Source organism: Heteronotia binoei, unplaced genomic scaffold, assembly GCF_032191835.1.
Source record: "Heteronotia binoei isolate CCM8104 ecotype False Entrance Well unplaced genomic scaffold, APGP_CSIRO_Hbin_v1 ptg000753l, whole genome shotgun sequence".
NCBI classification, from domain to species: domain Eukaryota; kingdom Metazoa; phylum Chordata; class Lepidosauria; order Squamata; family Gekkonidae; genus Heteronotia; species Heteronotia binoei.
In genome coordinates this window covers 97,560-117,989 of record NW_026800083.1, presented here as the reverse complement: position 1 = coordinate 117,989, position 20,430 = coordinate 97,560, and the positions used below count along the sequence as shown (strand labels likewise).

At 43.5% G+C, this 20,430-nt stretch overlaps 1 protein-coding gene across 2 annotated transcripts in view; it reads right to left on the bottom strand.

The window, feature by feature from the left end:
* The window catches only part of LOC132590784 (volume-regulated anion channel subunit LRRC8D), a 97,581-nt gene extending 79,500 nt beyond the window's left edge, over nucleotides 1–18,081 (bottom strand). Inside the window, exon 1 of one of the 2 annotated variants that reach the window (XM_060263707.1) lies at nucleotides 17,940–18,081. The gene's annotated coding sequence lies outside the window, so the exon portion shown is untranslated. The remainder of the gene's footprint in view (nucleotides 1–17,939) is intronic. The other variant, XM_060263708.1, reaches the window with a different exon arrangement.
* Between the last annotated feature and the right edge of the window lie 2,349 nt (nucleotides 18,082–20,430).

The window sequence follows — 20,430 nt, the reverse complement described above, 5'->3', positions numbered from 1 at the left end:
GCTAAATGTGCAGGATTGCCAACTCTGAGTTGGGAATTTCCTACAGACTTCAGGGCAGAGATTGGGGAGGGCGAAGTATAATATCACAGTCTACCCTCCAAAGTCTCATAAAAACAACTGAAAGCATAATACATATTAAAGCAAATTAAAAATATTTGCACCACAGGACAGGGAGGAGGGATGATTAAGAGAATGCCCATCAAAACAAAAAAGTCTTCACCCACTGGCAGAAGGGAACAGACAAATATGGAGTACCAAATCCAGTTCAAGCTCTGGTATTAACCTTCAAAGCCCTGAGTGGTCTGGGACCTACATATCTACAGGACTGCCTTTCCCGCTATGTCCCTCAAAGAGCATTATGCTAATCTGAACAACAGCTGTTGGTGGTCACCCAGCCCAAGGACATCAGTTTAGCCTCAACTAGAGCCAGAGCCTTCTCAGCTGTGGTTTTGGCCTAGTGGAACACTCTCCCAAATGAGGCCAGGATCTGCTTCAGTTCTGCAGGGCCTGTAAAACAGAGATGTTCCATTGCACCTGTGGCTGAAGTGATGCATATCCCATTGTTCTGGCCTCCCCTGCCTCACCCCACTTCTAACTTAACCAGGGCTTTTTTGTAGAAAAAGCCCAGCAGGAACTCATTTGCATATTAGGTCACACCAAGCCAGCCAGAACTGCATTCCTGCTAAAAAAAAAAAGCCCTGCACTATTTACTACTGCTACCGGGGGGGGGGGGGTTGCCCCCTGCCCTTTCAATCTTTGGCACTTATAGACCTTGAGCCATCTGGATTTTATTAAGTACTGTACCATAGCATTGTTTTATTGTTTCATACTATTTATGTTTTAAACATGTTGTGAGCAGCCCTGAGCCCTGCTTGCAGGGAAGGGTGGGATATAAATCCAAGTAATAAATCAATATCCCTGGGGAGAGCTCCATGGTTGAGAGGGTGGGATATAATGCCTAATCACAGAAGATAGGAACACCTGAAGAAGGGCCTCAGAAGATGACCCCAGCAGTCAGGAAGGTTCATATGGGAGTAGGCAGTCCTTCAGGTATGCTGGTCCCAAGCCATATAAGGCTTCAGACAACACCAAGACCTCGAATTGGGATTTAGCAGTCATTAGCAAATGCGTCAAGGCTGGCATGATATGGTCCCCACAGTTACTGTACACACAATGTGGATAAAATTAGTCACATTTAAGAGATAAATATATCCTAGAAAATATTGTTTCTGTCTGGCTCCTTTTATAGCATGAACCTCAGTAAGGGGCATAGGTAAGAAGCAAGACAATTTTTTCTTAACAAATACAACTTTATTTCATAGGCACAACTCAACAGTGAATACAGATTACAGGACTAGCATGCAGACTAAAAAAAGAAAATGAAACTTGGAACGATTGCTAAACTAACTTGGAATCTCCCCTCCCCAGTGGGAGATTCAAATGGATGTATGTGTAAAGAGGACGCTGTCTTTCACATGGTCACAATTCACTCATGGCCCCAGACACATATATAGAAAGGACAACTCCCTTTCAGGTTCTCCAAATTGGAGAGCCAGTTTGGTGTAGTGGTTAAGTGTGCAGACTCTTATCTGGGAGAACCGGGTTTGATTCCCCACTCCTCCACTTGCACCTCCTAGCATGGCCTTGGGTCAGCCATAGCTCTGGCAGATGTTGTCCTTGAAAGGGCAGCTGCTGTGAGAGCCCTCTCCAGCCCTACCCACCTCACAGGGTGTCTGTTGTGGGGGAGGAAGGCAAAGGAGATTGTGAGCCGCTCTGAGACTTCGAAGTGGAGGGCGGGATATAAATCCAATATCTTCTTCTTCTTCTTCTTCCATGTCACAGATAGGCTTCCTAATCCCCAGGTCCCAGCGGAGGATCCCCCGGTTTTACAGGCTTTCCCCCTCCCCCAGCTAGCTGGCCGGCGGGGGAAGCCCCGCCCCCACAGCCATCATGCACCTCCATGAAGGATTCCCATAGGAAATGATGGGGAATTGATCCGCGGGTATAGGGGGCTCTGTGGGGGCTGTTTTTTGAGGTAGAGGTGCCAAATTTTCAGTATAGCATCTAGTGCCTTTCCCCAAAATACCTTACAAGTTTCAAAAGGATTGGACCAGTGGGTCCAATTGTATGATCCCCAAAAGAAGCTGCCCCTATCCTTCATTATTTCCTATGGAAGGAAGGCATTTAAAAAGGTGTGCTGTCCCTTTAAATGTGATGGCCAGAACTCCCTTGGAGTTCAATTATGCCTATCACACCCTTGCTCCTGGCTCTGCCCCCAATGTCTCCTGGCTCCACCCTCAAAGTCCCCAGATATTTCTTGAATTGGGCTTGGCAACCCTAGTCACAGGTGTATAAAGTCCTATAAAGAGCCAGTTTGGTGTAGTGGTTAAGTGTGCAGGCTCTTATCTGGGAGAACTGTTAGAGAATTTTGCACGCAGCAGAAAACACTGAAGGAGAGGGACAGGCAAACACAGGAATTAATAGACAAGAGAGATAACTGTATTCAATGGTAGAATATATTACCAGGATAGTATCCAATATTCAGAGTCGTTGCCAGGCCAAGGTCATACACAGTAATCAGTACACACTTCAGTAGATAACAGTATACAGCAGTAAGTATACACAGCACGATCCAAGCACAGTAGCATAGGATCCAACACCAGCAGTGTTTGCTGCCACCCAGACAGTGAGCCTCACAGTACCCACAATCCTTACAGGCAGACAGAGCAAGCTCACTGAGCTTCCCTAAATACACACATCAATGATGCAAGCTCACCAGAGGTTGCATCAGCTCTGTGAGCCAGCACAAAGCCTAATTTCAGGTGAGGTCATTTCACCTTACCTCAGTAACAGGTAACAGCTGGATCATGATGCAGCATGACTCAGCATGACATTGCAGAAACAACATTTACTATTACTAAGATGGAATCAGTCAGCCATTTTAGGAATGAGTTCCAACAAGAACCCAGTTTGATTCCCCACTCCTCCACTTGCACCTGCCGGAATGGCCTTGGGTCAGCCATAGCCATTGCAAGAGTTATCCTTGAAAGGGCAGCTGCTGTAAGAACTCTCTTAGCCCCACCTACCTCACAATGTGTCTGTTGGGGCGGGGGGAAGGCAAAGGAGATTGTGACTGCTCTGAGATTCAGAGTATAGGGCAGGATATAAATCCAATATCATCATCATCTTCTTCTGTCCTCAGGTTCTGTCAGCAATAGCCCACGAGAAACTACTGAGCCAACAGAGAGGCGCTACTATATCAAAGAGATTCCATGTTTTAACTTCTGGCTGAGCAAATATGACTATCTGGCCACCACAAACAGATTTCCTTAAATGTCATCCCTCATCTACTCTCATCCACGACATCTCTTATCAGTTCTTATTCTCTAACGCTACAAATTTTTACATTAAAATCTTCATGCTACATTTTTTTGAATAATGAAAAACCTGGTCTTAAAAAGTATTTCATTCATTCCAAAAGGCAACATATTGCATAGGATTCCCCCCCCCCCCCCGCAATACTTTCCAAAATTTCCAGTTTCTATATTTGAAAAGATGAAAAATGGTCCTGAGAGAGAGGGGGGGAAAGAAAAAGTGGCTTGCATCCCCAGAAAATTTGCACCTATAGAAGGGATTTCTGTAAGCGGAGAAGGACTGCCTTGTCTCATCTACCCACTGCAGCCCAAAATGGCCCCTGTAAAGCTATTCCTGAAGGATCAGGAACCCCCCCCCCAAAAAAAAAAACTACATGGGGGAGTCAGAGAAGGAGGGGGGATACACAGAAATCTGCCCCCTTTCATCAGTGAAAATTTTCTGCTAATCTCAATCTAGGTGTTCCTCTAAATTCACTTTTGCCTTCACATCTCAAATAAGATGGAGTGGGGTGGGAGCCCCTTGTATAACGTGGTGGATACTAGAATGGAGTGATCTCATACTCTGAACTCATGGCACACTTGCCAAAAAAGGTGTTCTCCAATTCAGCTGCCTAGTTCAGGGCAGGGCCTAGAGCTGCCTCTTTCAGTCTGGTAAAATTATAGGCTCTGATGGAGAGGAAACAAGTAGGACAAAAGCACTCATTGCAACCACTATGCATTCGTTACAGCTATGATATCTAATCATCATTAAATACAGAGCTAGAAAACAGACATTAATGCCTAATGGTAAATGTGGTACATTAGAAGAGTTTCCATTTCCTGAATGGATCTTATAAAACACAAATTCTATGTACTAGATTGCTATTGAATAATGTACAATATCTTTTTTTTAAAGCATGTTTAATGCTGTTCTTGTTATTCCTGCAGGCTGTTCTGGATGAAAACGGCAGGGTGAGAACACATAAGTAAGTAACTATTTGGCATGAGATGTTGCCTTCACAGCATGTTTAAAATGTTATACTTGTATGAACAATCCATAACAATGATAAAATAGATGGCAATTGTACACTTACCATCTTACCACAGATCAATGGATGAAATCCAGGTTAAAGTGTGCCACAAACACAGAGGAAACCATGTAATAATACAACAAAAGAGCATATAACATGACAGCTTCAGACTATGGTCGACTAATCTGGTTGTACTGTTGTAACTTATCTGGAAAAACAGATTGAGACTGACTGTCCGTTACAAATCTCTGAATTTTTTTTGTGGTAACACAGGAACTGATCTTGAAACCATGTAAACTGGCACAATTATACTTAAGAATGAAGTGTGCTCTTTCCTCAGTTAAAGTGTTGGCCAATGGGTTTTCTGTAACACTACTTTTAATAATAGCAAAATGTCCCTCTCAGTGTGCCACAGTAAAAAAGACAAACTCTATGCTGAAGATAGTTAGGAAGCAGACTGAAAATAAAATGACTGATATTATAACAACCTCTTTTGGAATACTGTGTGCAGTTCTGGTTACTGTATCTCAAAAGGACATCACAGAGCTGAAAAAAAATAGAGAAGAGGGCAACTAAGATTATTTGGGGGTTGCATATGGGAAAAGGCTGAAGAATCTTAGGAAAAGGTTTAGAATATTTATTTATTTAGATTTCCAGTCCTCTCACAGGGTAGGTTACAACAATAAATATATACAACAGTTTTAAAACAATTTAAACATAATTTAAAAAGTGAAGGTAGTAGTCCCCTGTGCAAGCACCAAGTCATTACCAACCCATGGGATGGAGTCACATCATGATGTTTTCTTGGCAAAAAGTTACAATCCATGACTGCAAACTGATGGAGACTCAGATACGTCTGAGAGGAGTACCTGAAAAGGAAGATGGTGACCTGAAAGAATATATAATAAAAAATAATTGCAGAATTTTTGGAGGAAGATCCTGAAGAGACTAAAAATATGTATGATTATATGTATAGAATGAACTCACTCTATGCCAAGAAAAATAATTTACCAAGAGATGTTGTCATAAGATATATGACAAAAGAAATGGTGGGAAAGATCATGAACAAAAACTTTGAAAAGACATTGATAGTGGGAGGAAGCAGAGTAAGAATTATGAAGGAGTTGCCAAGGCAAGTGATAAATGATAGAAGAACATACAAAAAACTGACAGAAAAATTACGGGACAATGAAATGAGGTTTAGATGGATAATACCTGAAGGTTTGAGCTTTGAATTTCAGGGGAAAAGAATTACAATTACAAATGCACAGGAATTGCATAGATTTTATGAAGAACATAAAGAATTTGCACCATGATGGATTATAAATTATTGTCTTGGAATGAAAATGGACTAAATTCACCACAAAAAAGAACGGCAATGTTTCATTGGATTAAAAAGCAAAATTGTAATATAGTTTGTTTACAAGAAGTGCATATTAAACAAAAGGATTACAAATTTTTATGCAATAAACAATTGGGGTTAGAATTTTTTTAATTGGCTGAACAGAAGAAAAGGGGAGTGATTTTTTATATTAAACAAGAATTGCAGCCAAAATTAGTATTTAAAGATAAAGATGGAAGATTTGTTGCAGTAGAAATAATATTAAATGCAAAAAAAGGTTGTTATTGGGATTGTATGTGCCTAATGGTGCAAAGAATGCTTTTTTAAAAGACATTATACAACAATTTGATGAACTGACTATGACCAAGTTTTGATAATGGGAGACTTTAATGGAACAATTAAAAAGAAAATTTGGAGGACATGTGGAGGACATTTAACCCTGAAGTGTGGGACTATACCCTTTTTTCAGCAAGACATAAAACTTTTTCCAGAATTGACATGTTGTGGGGCACTAAAGATTTAGGTCTTATAACAAGGAAAATAGAGATTTTACCCAAAATTGGGGCTGATCATAACCTAATAATGTGGATTACAAAATTGTCTAAGAAGTTGAGAAGATGGAGATTGAATGATGATTTACTACAGAATAAAGAAATAGTGACATACCTAGAAAATGAAACTAAAGCTTTCTTTCAAGTGAATGACAAAGAGGATACAGAATTTCAGATGGTCGGGGATGCCTATAAAGCAGTAATGAGAGGAATATTGATTACTTTGAATAATAAGACAAGAGAGCAAGAAAAACAGCTGTTGGACATTTAAAATGAAATAAAGAAAAAAGAAGGGGAGTTGAGAAAGAGGCCAGGGAAAAAAGAAAATTATAAGGGAAATTACAATATTACAAACGCAAATGCGACATTTGTTAAATAAAGAATTGGAATGAAATTTGAAAAGACTGCAGCAGAAATATTTTGAAGGAGCAAATAAACCTGGAAAGTATTGGCTTGGCAACTGAAGAAAAAGAGAAAATAAAATTATTAATAAAATTGTGGTAGATGGAAGAGAGGTGGTTAGTCAAGAGGGAATAAAAAGAGAATTTTTTAAGTATTATGCCAAATTGTTTAAAGGTGTTAAAATAAAGAAAGAAAAGATGGATGAGTATCTACAAAAGATAAAATTACAACCCTTAACAGAAAATATGCGAAAAATTTTGAATGATCCAATTGAAAAAATAGAAATTGAAGCAGCAATTAATGCAATGGAAAATGGAAAGGCACCTGGGCCAGATGGATATACAGCTAAATATTTTAAAACCTTTAAAGATGAGTTAATACCAAAATTGCAGAAGTTGATGAACATGATAAGAATGAAAGGGAAAATACCAAACACATGGAAAGAAGCTGTTATTTCGTTGATACCAAAGGAAGATAGAGATGTCACGAATGTTAAAAATTATAGACCAATTTCACTATTAAACAATGACTATAAAATATATAAAAGAATCTTGGCAGAACGGCTTAAACAACATTTGATAAATTTTATAAAGGAAGATCAAGCGGGGTTTCTTCCCAAAAGGCAAATAAGAGACAATATTAGAACTGTTGTAAATATTGTAGAATATTATAAAAGACATCCAGAAAAGGAAGTAGCATTATTCTTTGCAGATGCAGAGAAAGCATTTGACAATTTAAACTGGGACTTTATGTTTGCAGTAATGGAGAAAATGGAGCTGGGAGAAAGCTTTATAAGAATGATAAAAGCAATATACACTGAACAACGTGCAAAGCTATGTATAAATGCAGATCTCACAGGATATGATAATTAGTAAAGATACAAGACAAGGTTGTCCGCTTTCCCCATTGTTGTTTATAATGACTCTTGAAATATTACTGATGCAGATCCAAGAAGATAAATAGAAAGATTAAAAATAAAAGGATTTACCTACAAAAACAGAGCATTTGCAGATGATATAATGTTTATAAATGAAAACCCCATACAAGTCACACCTTTGTTGTTAACTAAAATACAAGAATAGGGGGAGTTGGCGGGATTTTGTATTAATAAAGAAAAATCAAAACTTCTATGTAAAAATATGCAAATAAATAAGCAACAAGAATTACAGAGACTAACGGGCTGTGAAGTTACCTCCAAGGTAAAGTATTTGGGTGTGGAGATAACAATGAAGAATATTGATCTGTTTAAAAATAATTATGAGAAGCTATGGCGTAAAATGGATGAAGATATGTTAAAATGGAATAAACTTAGGCTTCCCAACCCTCCTGCCCTGGCGGGGGACCCCAGGATTTCCACCCTCTTCCCCTGCTCCCCCAAAAAATGGAAGCAGGGGGAGGGGGTGGAAACGGCGCCGGGGAGCATGGCCAGCCACCGCATTCCGGAGCCGGCGAGGCCGCTGCGCCGCTGCTGCCCCCTCCCCTCCCACCGCAGCTGCTCCTCCGAGATGAGCCCAGGCTGAGCCCATCTCAGAGGAGCAGCCAAGAGGCGGCAGCAGCGCAGGGGAGGGCAAGGCAGGCCAGGAGCATGGCGAGCCGTGAATCCGGGCCCTTCTAGGACCCGGACTCGCGGCTCGCCATGCCCCCAGCCCGCCTCCACCCCCCTCCGCTTCTACCCCAGAGGCAGAGCGGGCGAGGTGGCAGCGGTGCGGCGGCCTCTTCTCTGCTCACCGTGGCTGCTCCTCCAAGATGGGCTCAGCCTGAGCCCATCTCGGAGGAGCAGCCACAGCGAGTGAAGAGGCCGCCGCGCCGCTGCCGCCTCTTCTCCGCTTGCCGTGGCTGCTCCTCTAAGATGGGCTCAGCCTGAGCCCATCTCGGAGGAGCAGCCACGGCGAGCGGAGAAGAGGCGTCAGCTGCGCAGCAGCGTCGCACGCTCTGAGATGGGGCGGCTCGCCGTTTCCCCCCCTCCCCCCTAGCTCCACCCCAGTGTCTCCTGGCTGCACCCCCAAAGTCCCCAGATATTTTTGGGGTTGGACTTGGGAACCCTAAATAAACTTAATTTGTCATTGCTGGGTAGAATAGCTGCAATTAAAATGAATATTCTACGAAGAAGAATGTATTTGTTTCAAACTATTTCCCATTGTGAAAGATAGTAAACAATTTGATAAATGGCGAAGGAAAATTTCAGAATTTGTGTGGGGTGGGAAGAAACCAAGGATCAAAATGAAAATGCAAAAGAGAGAGGTGGATTTCAACTACCGAATTTAAAATTATATCAGGAAGCAGTTTGTTTAGTGTGGATAAAAGAATGGATATCGCTGTTAAACAAAAAACTCTTAGTGCTGGAAGGTCACGGAAATAAATTTGGCTGGCACGCGTATTTGTATTATGGAAAAAAGAAGATGGACGTTTTTTCTCTCACCATTATATAAGAAATAATTTGCTAAATACATAAGAAATACGGAGATGAGAGAAGACCGTTATGGATAGTGCCAGCTGAAGTAATAAAAATAACGTCTGAGATAGGTGAAGAAAAGTGGTTGTCATATAATCAATTATTAAAAATACAAAGTGGCAAAATAGAATTGAAAACTGCTGAAGAGCTGAATAATAAATGATTGGTCCCAAATGCAACAAATAAAGAGCTTGGTGGAAAATGATATTAAAACTGAAGGAATAAGAAAAGAGCAAACAGAAATGGAAAAAGTTCTGCTTGAAGATAATGAAAAATTAATTTCAAAAATATATAAATTACTTTTAAAATGGTCTACGGAGGATGAAGTAGTGAAATCTCAAATGATTAAATGGGCAATTAATGTAAATAAAGAAATACAGATGGAAATTTGGGAATACTTGTGGAAGAATTCTATGAAGCTTTCAACGTGTCATAGTATTAAAGAGAACTGTTTTAAAATTATGTATAAATTGGCAAAGATGAACAATAAGATGCCAGATAGATGTTGGAAATGTAAAAAAATGAAGGTTCTTTCTACCATATGTGGTGGACTTGTGAAAGAGCAAAAAAGTATTGGCAGATGATTCAGCAAGAAATTTCTAAGATCTTGGGATATGAATTTAAGAAAGTTGCAGAGACTTTTCTGTTGGGATTACAAATGGAAAAATTTCCAAAAGAAGATAGAACTGTAATTTGGTACTTGCTTTTAGCTGCTAGGACATTATATGCGCAGTTGTGGAAGCAAGAAAAAATACCAGAGAAATGGGATTGGATTATAAAAGTTATTACATGGAGTGAAATGGACAAATTAACAAGAATATTAAGAGACTATGATTTAGAAATTTTTAAGACGGAGTGGGAAAAGTTTAGAAGATATATAGAAAAAGAGTGGAAAATAAAAGGACATTGGACAATTTTTGATAATGATTAAGTTTTAGAATATAAATTTTTGTTTTAATAGTTAAGGGTACCTTTAAATATTAGCATTTTAAGTAAATAACACCAGCGGGGGTCAAGTAACAGGGGGAGGGGTGAGTAGAAAGTAATATATGGGATAGATAAAAGTTATTAAAGATGTAAGAAATAGATTTATTACCATATGTTATCAATAAAATTGTTTTAAACCAATGATGTTTTCTTGGCAGACATTTTATGGAGTGGTTGGCAATGGCAAACCGCCCCGTAAAAAGTCTGCCGTGAAAACGTTGTGAAAGCAACATCACCCCAGAGTTGGAAATGACTGGTGCTTGCACAGGGGACCTTTCCTTCCTTCCTTGCCATTGCCTTCCCCAGTCATGTACACTTTGCCCCCAGCACTATATTAAAAACCTATACAGAACATCAGATAATGCAACTCACAAAATGGCAAATCAGGCACAAGTTAAGAAGTGTTCCCAAGAAAAACTGTATGTGTGCCCAAAGATGAAACCAGATACTGGGCAAGTGGGTAAAAGGCCACAAACAGTAGTGCAAAATAAAAGCAGGGTAGGGGAGGCCAATGTAGTTAGTCCTCCACTGTCTCAACCATAGACCTGGCAGAACATCTGTTTTACAGGCCCTGCAGAATTGCAACAAATCCTGCAGGACCCTGATTTCACTTGGAAGAGTGTTCCACCAGGCCAGGGCTTCTCTGGTTGAGGCTAAGCGGATGTCCTTTTGGCTGGGAACCACCAGCAGACTGTAACGTTCTTCGAGGGACATAGTGGGAGAGATTATCCTGCAGATATGTTGGTCCCAGACTGCACAGGGCTTTAAAGGTTAATACCATAACCTTGAGCTTGATCCAGTATTCAGCTGGCAGCCAAAGCAACTGGTGGAGCACTGGCTGTATAGGGGTTCTTAAGGACATGTGCCACTGCATTTTCGACCAGCTGAAGTTTCCAGGTCAATCTCAAAAGCAGCCCCATGAAGAGTGATTTACAGTAGTCCAGTTGGAGGTGACCATTGCATGGATCATTGTGGCTAAGTCATGAGGGAAGCGATAGGGAACCAGCTGCCTGACCTGCCCAAGATGGTAAAATGATGATCTGGCAACATTTGTAATTTGGGCTTCGATTGAAATTGAGGCATCCAAAATCACACCCAAGATGACTATGTAAGGAAATGATAGACATTCATAAAATTATGCATGGGGTAGAGAGAATGGATATAGAGAGATCTTCCTCTCCCAAAACACTGGACCTTGTGGGTATTCAATGATGTTGATGAGCAACAGATTCAGGATAGACAAAAGGAAATACTTCTTTACACAAGTGATTAGAATATGGAATTCACTGTCAGAGGAAGTACAGAGGAAGAGGAAGTTTGACCACTACAAGGGCAAGAGCTTTCTCTGTGGCTGCACCTGCCCTCTGGAATGCCCTCTCTGAGGAGACTAGGGCCCTGTGGGATTAATCACAATTCCGCAGGGACTGCAAAACATATCTATTCAGGCAGGCTTTTAGTAACTAAATGGAGGTACTTTAACATCTATAGGGGTGTGTACTATCTACTCCACAGTATCACAAATTAATTCAAAACAGACAGTACACCATCTGGACTGTATTTAAACCGTTTTAGTATTTTAATGTTTTAATAATGTTTTATTGCTATAATGTGAATGTGTCATCAAATTGTGACTGTTGTTAGCCGCCCTGAGCCCATTTGGGGAGGGTGGGATACAAGTGAAATAAATAAATAAATAGAGGTATATGCACCTTTAAAAAGGCGGATCAGACAAATTCATGGAGGATAGATTTCTCCTTGCCTCCTAGCCATGGTGATTAAAGGGAACCTCCACGTTCAGAGGCAGTAAACCTCCGAACACCAGTTCCAGGAGGCAACATCAGGGAAGGCCTCAGCCTCGTTGATTGGCTGGCTACTGTGTAAGACAACATACTGGACTCAAGGGACCACTGGTCTGATCCAGCAAGGCTCTTCGTATGTTCTTAACAGATGGCTTGAGAAATCCCTATTGCAGGGGATAGAACTTAAAGAGAAATTAGATTTGAACCTGCAGCACAGGAGAAGGGAAAAAGGAAAAGGCCTAGACTCATAAAACAGCAGGGTATATGTGTGAGAGAAGACAATTAAACAATTTTTTAAAAGAAAAACAATTAAGAGTAGACATGGAGTCTCATGCATACAATACCCCAAAAGTAAACAGTATACTAAATGATAAGTAGGAAAAAAGTACACATGGCACTGCTGGTACGTGAGAGGAAAGAATTGCCAAGCAAATAATAATTGTCACAACCATATGGAATTGTGATGCTCAGCAACCCCATGCCACAAAACATTTTACCTTTAGGAAAGGTCACATTTCCCCCAAATACAAAATATTATGGTTTCAGTAATGCAAAAATCCTACTTATCATTTAGTATACTGTTTACTTTTGGGGTATTGTATGCATGAGACTCCATGTCTACACAACAGTAGCACAACTAAGAGCAATGAACAAGCATTTATAGCATGGCAGATTAATCATGGCATGGAAAATTTGACTGTACAGAGCAACCATTCCCAGATCCATATCTTACAGCTTTCACGGTTTTCAAAGAAAAGGTAAGGCTTACTGTGCCATCCTGTTGGTACAGCAATAGAATGGCTTTCCCATTTTTCTTCCCATAGAACTTCCTTTCCATCATTATTCCAACAGAATGCCTAGTTGTACTCTGACCTCAATGGCCCAGACTAACCACCAAATATCTGAAGCTAACCAGGGTCAGCCTTGATTAGTATTTGGATGGGAGATTATCAAGGAAATCCAGCGTCACTATGTCAAGGAACGTCTCTTCCTTGAAAATGGGGGTTGCCATAAGTCAGCTGTGACTTTACAACACTTTAGATACACACACACAGTTTCACTCAGCCTGGAATTTGTTTTTAATCATTCAGTGCAAGCCATCTTACTGCAAACTTGCCAATAGGAAGGAACGTATACCTATTGGTATATAAAGAATGCCTGTTTCTTACTAAGCATAGCTTCTGCTAAGCCCTTACATTCACCTTCCCCACATCTAAAATTAGGGCTAAAGGACTGAAGAAGGCATAATGCTCAGACACTTAAACCCCTTGAACCAATTAGTACAGAAAAAGAACTACCAGTACTGCACTCTACATGCAACTATGTCTACAGAAAAGGTCTTTAGGGGAAGCATCTAGATACATTCAAGCTGGGGTGGTTTTTCTTTCAAAGCCAATGTTCAATATTTCTGGGCAAGGACAAAGTGTGTGTCCATCATTCCATGGAAATAACAGACCTTTTACCTGCCTCATATTGGAAGATGAGATTCTAGGTAAAATTAGTTTAAGGAAAGTGAAGCTCTTGCCACTCCCCCCCCCTCCCCAGTTTTAACTGTTAAAGCTATTAAACTGTTAATCCATGTTCCCCTTCTCCACGGCCCCCTTTCCCAACAGTTCTGAACCCTAACCAACAAAGCATCTCATAACCATAGACACAATTTAAAAGGAAAAAGGTTCTTAGTAAGCCTTCAGGCAAATAGTCTCTTGTGAGCTGATGGTATAAATTGGAAACAGTTTCACAAAGCCTAAAAGCATGATTTTACAATGTGTGTTGTAAATATGTGTGGTTTTTTTGTGATGTTATAGCATGATACTCCTATCCAACACTTAATCCTTTTAAAAACTAAAAATTAAGGAATCACTAACTAAGCATTAGCCAAAGCTAAGAAAGCACTCAGGAGATACCTTGCAGTAGCCTGGCCATCACTTCCACTTAAAGGACAACCTGAGTTCAATTTTTTTAGAATGAAAAATTTATACTACTTCATTAATATCACTCATCAGAGTCCTCTCAAGCCTACCAGAAGCTAACTGCAATACTGCTGCTGAGAAGGAAGCTGTCATCTTATGTACTATTACTTCCTCTGCTGTTTTGCCAAAAGTATTTTGATAGTTGTCCCTTGCAGGGTTTATAGATCTTCGTCCCAAACACGGCATGCATAGTTCTGGTGATTATGAAAATCCTTTACAAAGTATTCTCACCTATATGTTTTCTTGTACTTAGTGTAAACTTTGCCTCCTTATGAAAGCATGTTCAGGCACTGTACAAATAAGATTATCTTTCCAGATAAAAGAATGATGTTGGGTGCTTAATTAAATATTTCAATCAAATTACAATAAAGCAGGGGTTCCCAAGATTTTTGAGCCTGTGGGTTCAAAATTCTGACACAGTGAGATAGATGCAGTCACAAAATGGCTCCCATAGGAGGCAGAGTCAGCCACAAAATGGCTGCTGCAGTTTTCCTTCAGTCACACAGTAGCAGCTGCTTGCCAATACAAAACTTTTAAAAAATCTGTGCAGCCAACCAAGTTGGGTATCTTTTGGAACAAAAGCCTGATCTCACCCTGCCCACTTTCTAAAAACACTTGGTGGGCACTAGGAAAGGTCTTAGTAGGCACAACATTGGGGACACCTAGGGCTTTTTTTGAGCAGGAACGCACAGGAATGCAGTTCTGGCTGGCTTGGGGCCAGGGGGTGTGGCTTAATGTGCAAATTAGTTCCTGCTGGGCTTTTTCTACAATAAGCCCTATGTAAAACAATGGTTATATCAGGGGTGTGGCCTAATATGCAAATGAGTTCCTGCTGGGCTTGTTCTACAAACAAAGCCCTGGGGACACTGGCAATAAACTGTCAGAAGATGATGCTTTCATTATCATAATTATTTTTAAAAAACCCACAAAGTTTCAAAAAGATTGGACCAGGGAGTCCTATTCTATTCTATAATCAGGCAGTTTTAAAATAATCATTATCCAACAGTGGCAGTTCTGGTCCTTAAATTACCCTCCATACATTTTACAATTGCCAATCCCCAATTGGGAGTTTAATCCCCTGATTTAGAGCCCCACCCACTTCAGGGTAGTAGAAAGGGGGGGGGATGTCTGCTGGGCACTCCATTATACCCTATGGAGACCAGTCCATAGGGTACATCCAGGGTATCTGGGGCTCTGGGGGGTGTATTTTTTGAAGCAGAAGCACCACAAATTTTCAGCATGGCATCTGGTGCCTCTCCTCAAACCCCCCCCCCCTCCAAATTTCAAAAAGATTGGACCAGGGGGTCCTATTCTATGAGCCCCCAAAGAAGATGCCTGTATCTTCCATTATTTCCAATAGAGGGGAGATATTTAAAAGAACGGTCCCTTTAAATGTGATGGCGAGAACTCCCATTGAAGTTCAATTGTGGTTGTCACAATATTGCTCCTGGCTCCACCCCCTAAAGTCCCCAGATATGAGTCCCGAGTTGGACCTGGCAACCCTAGTACATTTAGTTTATTTAGCAGTGATCTCATTATATTCTGTGAGACTTATTCTCATATATACATGATCAGACTCCAGAGGCTGCAGTTGCCATGGCCATAAAATGAAGGCCAACAACACAGGAAACCATTTGCAGCTTACATATATGCACTGTAAGTATTTGGTTTAAAGACAATTCTCCATAGATTTTTGCGCTCTCACACCTTGCACCGGTTGATTCTAAACACACGGGCTCCAAAAGGAAAATTCCCCTTAGTCCCCTCTGTCAACAGCTTGCAGTTCCAATCTGCAGCCAATACATTCTGTTTTCTCTTCACTTGCTCTTGCTGAAGGCCATTCTTAGGGGAGGGGGAGGTTCAGTACAGTCAACTCAGCCTCATGCTTTTGATAACCATGACTCAGCAATTCCTGTTCTTTCAGCCGTAGCAGCCAATCAGTTCTTACTGAAATTTTGTCACACTTTCCTCTAAATGGTTTTTTTAAAATGATCCCAGTACTCGCTCTATGTGACCCGCTGATCTGAACATATGGCATCCTATCTAGGAACTCAGCAAAGTACCCCTTCTTCCTGCCTGCCTGGGCAGCAAAAACTGTCAAAGACAGGATATTGGGCTAGTCAGCTATGCAAGCCCACTGTAATTCTACTCTCTTTTCACAGTCATGCTTATACTTGATTTGGTCTTAAAGATTTCTTAAATGGCATCAAAGAAGCATTAAGACACTAACATACCTTGGCACCTGCTCTATTCACCTGCATTAAATGCAGGTTACTCATTACGTGCATTAAACTTCCAGCACTGTAATGTTTTTTCTATGATGGGCTGTATTCCAAAACACACTACCCAATCTTGGATGGGGCCAGAAGGCAGATGTCATTCAGCCAGAAACTCATACTAAAGCGTCATCCTCTCTTCTGCAGCTGGCACATTGGTACAGGGGTAATAAATCACCTTTATCTTCAAAGGGGAGGGGGACAGAGAGTAAAGCGTGCTTTGCTGTACTTTAAGACCATTCCATAATGCTTTCATAATCTGTTGCCAAGCTGTCATTTAATAGCAAGGGCACAGCACCTGTAAACCAATGAAAAAGTCCACTTATTCATCAGAAGCCAGCTCTTGTAAGCATGAAACCAGACAGGAAACAAGTCTCTACTCTGCTTTGTGCAGTATGAGAACAGTGTGAAAGCTACTGCTGTTGCTCAGGGCACAAATTACTGAGGGAGACATCATGAATTAACAAATCGACACTTAATTAAAGGGTCTGAGGCAAAGGGCTTTGCATTCTTACCTTGGTCTGCATTTCCAAAACAGATTCCCTTGTTGACACCTGCATATCCACAGAGCTATATACTTTTCTCTGTCTACTAGCAGAGCAGAGATTTCTTCCCAGTTTAATACTCTCCAAACCATCCTATTTTTTTACCATCTGCTGCTGGAAAGTTACCCTTTCCATTCACAGCAGCAGCTGCTATTCCAAACATTTATAGGTGTCCCTGAGGCAACTTGCTGTTGGCAGAAGAAGAAAAAGAGAACAAAGGACTTCAGCAAAGGAATTTAAACTGAGGAGATATTAACCTTCCTAACATATTGGACTTCGCTACTGCTGGATGTGTCCCAATTCCTCTGCCCTCCTCACTATCGCCATGAGCTGGAAGCGTCAGATCTGGGAACAAAGCATTTCATCTCTATGTAATGCAACAAAGGGTCTGAGCATTTCTCATCGATCAGAGCCATCTGCCTTCAGCTGAGTGGTCACATTAAATGCCTCATTAGCAGATATTTGCATTTTTAATTTATTCTTAGAAGCTGGTGGGGTAACACTCAAAACAGACCAGTTCTGGATTTGCTTCTCAAGCAGATATGGCAGAAAACACTGCCCTTAAATCTACCTGGACTACTGGAGGGGTGCAGAAACGAGACACTACCAATCTGACAACACACCTAAAGAATTCCAAATGTTTCAGGCCTTCTGAAATAGGAAAAATCCATTCAGTTCTATTAAACAAAAATTAGTTAGTGATAAGGCAGATCTTTTAAATTCCCTACTTTTTAAAGGGCACATCTAATGCAGTTCAGATATACTCAGAAACATCCTTAATGGATCCTTTTTCTAAGTAAGGGTGCACAGGCAAAACCCGCCACTAAATATATATTTAATTGAAGATTACAAAGTAAGTTAGTAAGTGTAAGAATATCTTTTTTTTAATTTTTAAACGTTACTTGACGTGCAAGGGATGGAGGGGAGGCTGTCTGGGCAAAAGCCTGTTCTGAAACATCTTCTAGACGAGAATCTCGGGTTATGTTATGATCCAGAAGAAGCACTCTGTACATTGTCTGAGGCCCTTTTGCATTTATTACTTCACATATTTCACAACTGAACTCTAGCATTTAAATGAGACTGGGAGGGAAGGAAGGAACCCTAAAGCCATTAACGTTCCACGCTCCTGTGCTAATAACGGAGGACCCGAGAGGCAGGCTCTAGTTTGCCACCCTGTGACGCGGCAGCGCAGGGCGAGTAGGCAGAGCCCTTGAACCGCGCTCGTACGCACCTCAGCTTGCCGGGCCGGGCCACCGGAAAAGGGGCTCACACTGGCGGCGAAGCCATGCGGGCGGCTCCAAGAGCGGACCCGAGCTCGTTTCTTTGGCTTGGGCAGAAACACTAGAAGTCTCCACCGCCTTTCACTCTCAGTCGGCTTCCCCAGCGCAGAGCGCAGTTAGTGGCCAGGTCTCAGCCAATGGCATCCGCAGCGGAGTCCATGTGATTGCCGGCCTTCCCTCTCCCGACGCAGAGGCTCAGGTGCGGCTAGAGCCGGCTGGGGCCGCTTGGGGAAGTTGGCGGCGGGCTGGGCCTTCTTCGCCTCCTGGGAAGGGTCGTGCGCCACTTTTGCCGTGGCAAATTCGGCAGGAGCACGTGGCAATTTGGAAGACATTACCCCCCCCCATCTGTCCTGCTGACTGCCTCATTGAGCAGGGAGGGGGGGCCTCCAATTGAGAGCCTAGCATAGAACCGCTTCAGGGCCGTATCCAGAATTTGAAAGTTGGGGGGGGGGGCACTGACACCCTGCCCAGTACCCCAAATAACCTTCCCTCTAGTAGCTTCCTCCCTGCCTGCCTCTCTCTTGCCACCGCCCTTCCCTCCTCCCCAACCAACTTGCTTCTGAGCTGGGGGCAGAAGCAGCCCCCCCAGCGAGATAAAGGGCCCATGGATCAGCTGTTTTGCTGACCCTTTAACTTGGGGGGGGGATGGGCTGGGTTTGGCTTCTGCTGCCAGTCCATGTGCTGTTTTAGTGGCAGGGAACAGAGGGCTGCAGTGAGCTCACCACTGCCCTCTCTTCCCCACCAGTAAAATAACACACAGGCCAGCAGCAGAAGCTGGCCCCAGTGCCAGTTAAGGGCCCGCGAAACAGCTGGTCCACGGGTCCTTTAAGTAGGGGGGGGGGGCTGGGGGCTGTTTCTGCTACCAGGAGCAGCTCCAGGGCAAATAGGCCCTAGTCAGACAACCCCCAACGCAGTGCCCCCCAGCCGTGGCACTCCGTCTCCACACGCCGCTGTGGTGCTCCACTCGCCCCCCCCCCCCCGCTCACCACCCCTCCTCCCCCGCAGGGAACAGAGGGCTGTAGCAAGCTCGCCACCGCCCTCTCTTCCCCACCAGTAAAATAATGCACGGGCCAGCAGCAGAAGCAGGCCCCCGTGAATTAAGGGCCTGCGAAACAGCTAGTCCACAGGCCCTTTAAGTAGCTGGGGGCTGCTTCTACTGTCAGGAACAGCTCTAGGGCGAATAGGCCCTAGGCAGGCGACCCTTCTGGCGCCCCTCCAGCAGACATGCTCGGCTCATTCCCACCCGCTGTTATGGCACTCTGCTACTCGCCCCCTGCCGCCACAGCACTCCACCGGCTCACTGCCCTTCCTTCCCCACTCGCCGTGACTGCTGTCGGCCCCCCTGGCGCCCCCCAGTTGCCATGCTCTGCTCATCCCCACCTGCCGTCACGGCGCTCCGCTTGCAGTTCTCCCCCCACTCACCCTCTCTTCCCCACCAGTAAAATAACGCATGGGCCAGCAGCAGAAGCTGGCCCCAGTGCCAGTTAAGGGCCCGCGAAACAGCTGGTCCACGGGTCCTTTAAGGGGGGGCTGTTTCTGCTAGCAGGTGTGGCTCCAGGGCAAATAGGCCCTAGTCAGGCAACCCCCTCCCCAGTGCCCCCCAGCCGTGGCACAGATGTGTTTGCAAGCTGCAGAGTTGTCTCCGTCCCCACAGGCCGCTGTGGCGCTTCACTCGCTCACCCCTCCTCACCCACAGGGAACGGAGGGCTGCAGCAAGCTCGCCACCGCCCTCTCTTTCCCACCAGTAAAATAATGCACGGGCCGGCAGCAGAAGCAGGCCCCCATGAATTAAGGGCCTGCGAAACAGCTAGTCCACAGGCCCTTTAAGTAGCTGGGGGCTGCTTCTACTGTCAGGAACAGTTCTAGGGCGAATAGGCCCTAGGCAGGCGATCCTTCTGGCACCCCCAGCCGACATGCTTGGCTCATTCCCACCCGCTGTTACGGTGCTCTGCTCACTCGCCCCCCGCCGCCGCAGCGCTCCCCCCGCTCACTGTCCTTCCTCCCCCACTTGCCACAACTGCTGCCGACCCACGCACTGTTTTAGTGGCGGGGAAGGGAGGGCTGTGGTAAACTCACCACCGCCCTCTCTTCCCCACGAGTAAAATAACATGCGGGCCGGCAGCAAAAGCAGCCCCCAGCCCGCGCATCAGTTAAAGGGCCTGTGGATCAGCTGTTTCGTGGGCCCTTAACTCACGCAGGGCTGGGGGCTGCTTCTGCCACCGATCTGCACGTTATTTTACTGGCGGGGTAGAGAGGGTGGCGGTGAGTTCGCCACAGCCCTCCCTTCCCTGCCACTTCAGCAGCATGCGGGCCAACAGCAGAAGGAGCCCCCAGCCTCCTCAAGCTAAAGGGCCCGCGAAACAGCTGATCTGCGGGCCCTTTAACTCAGGCCAGAGCCTGGGACTGCTTATGCCTTCCGCCCCAGAAGTGACCTCTCCACTG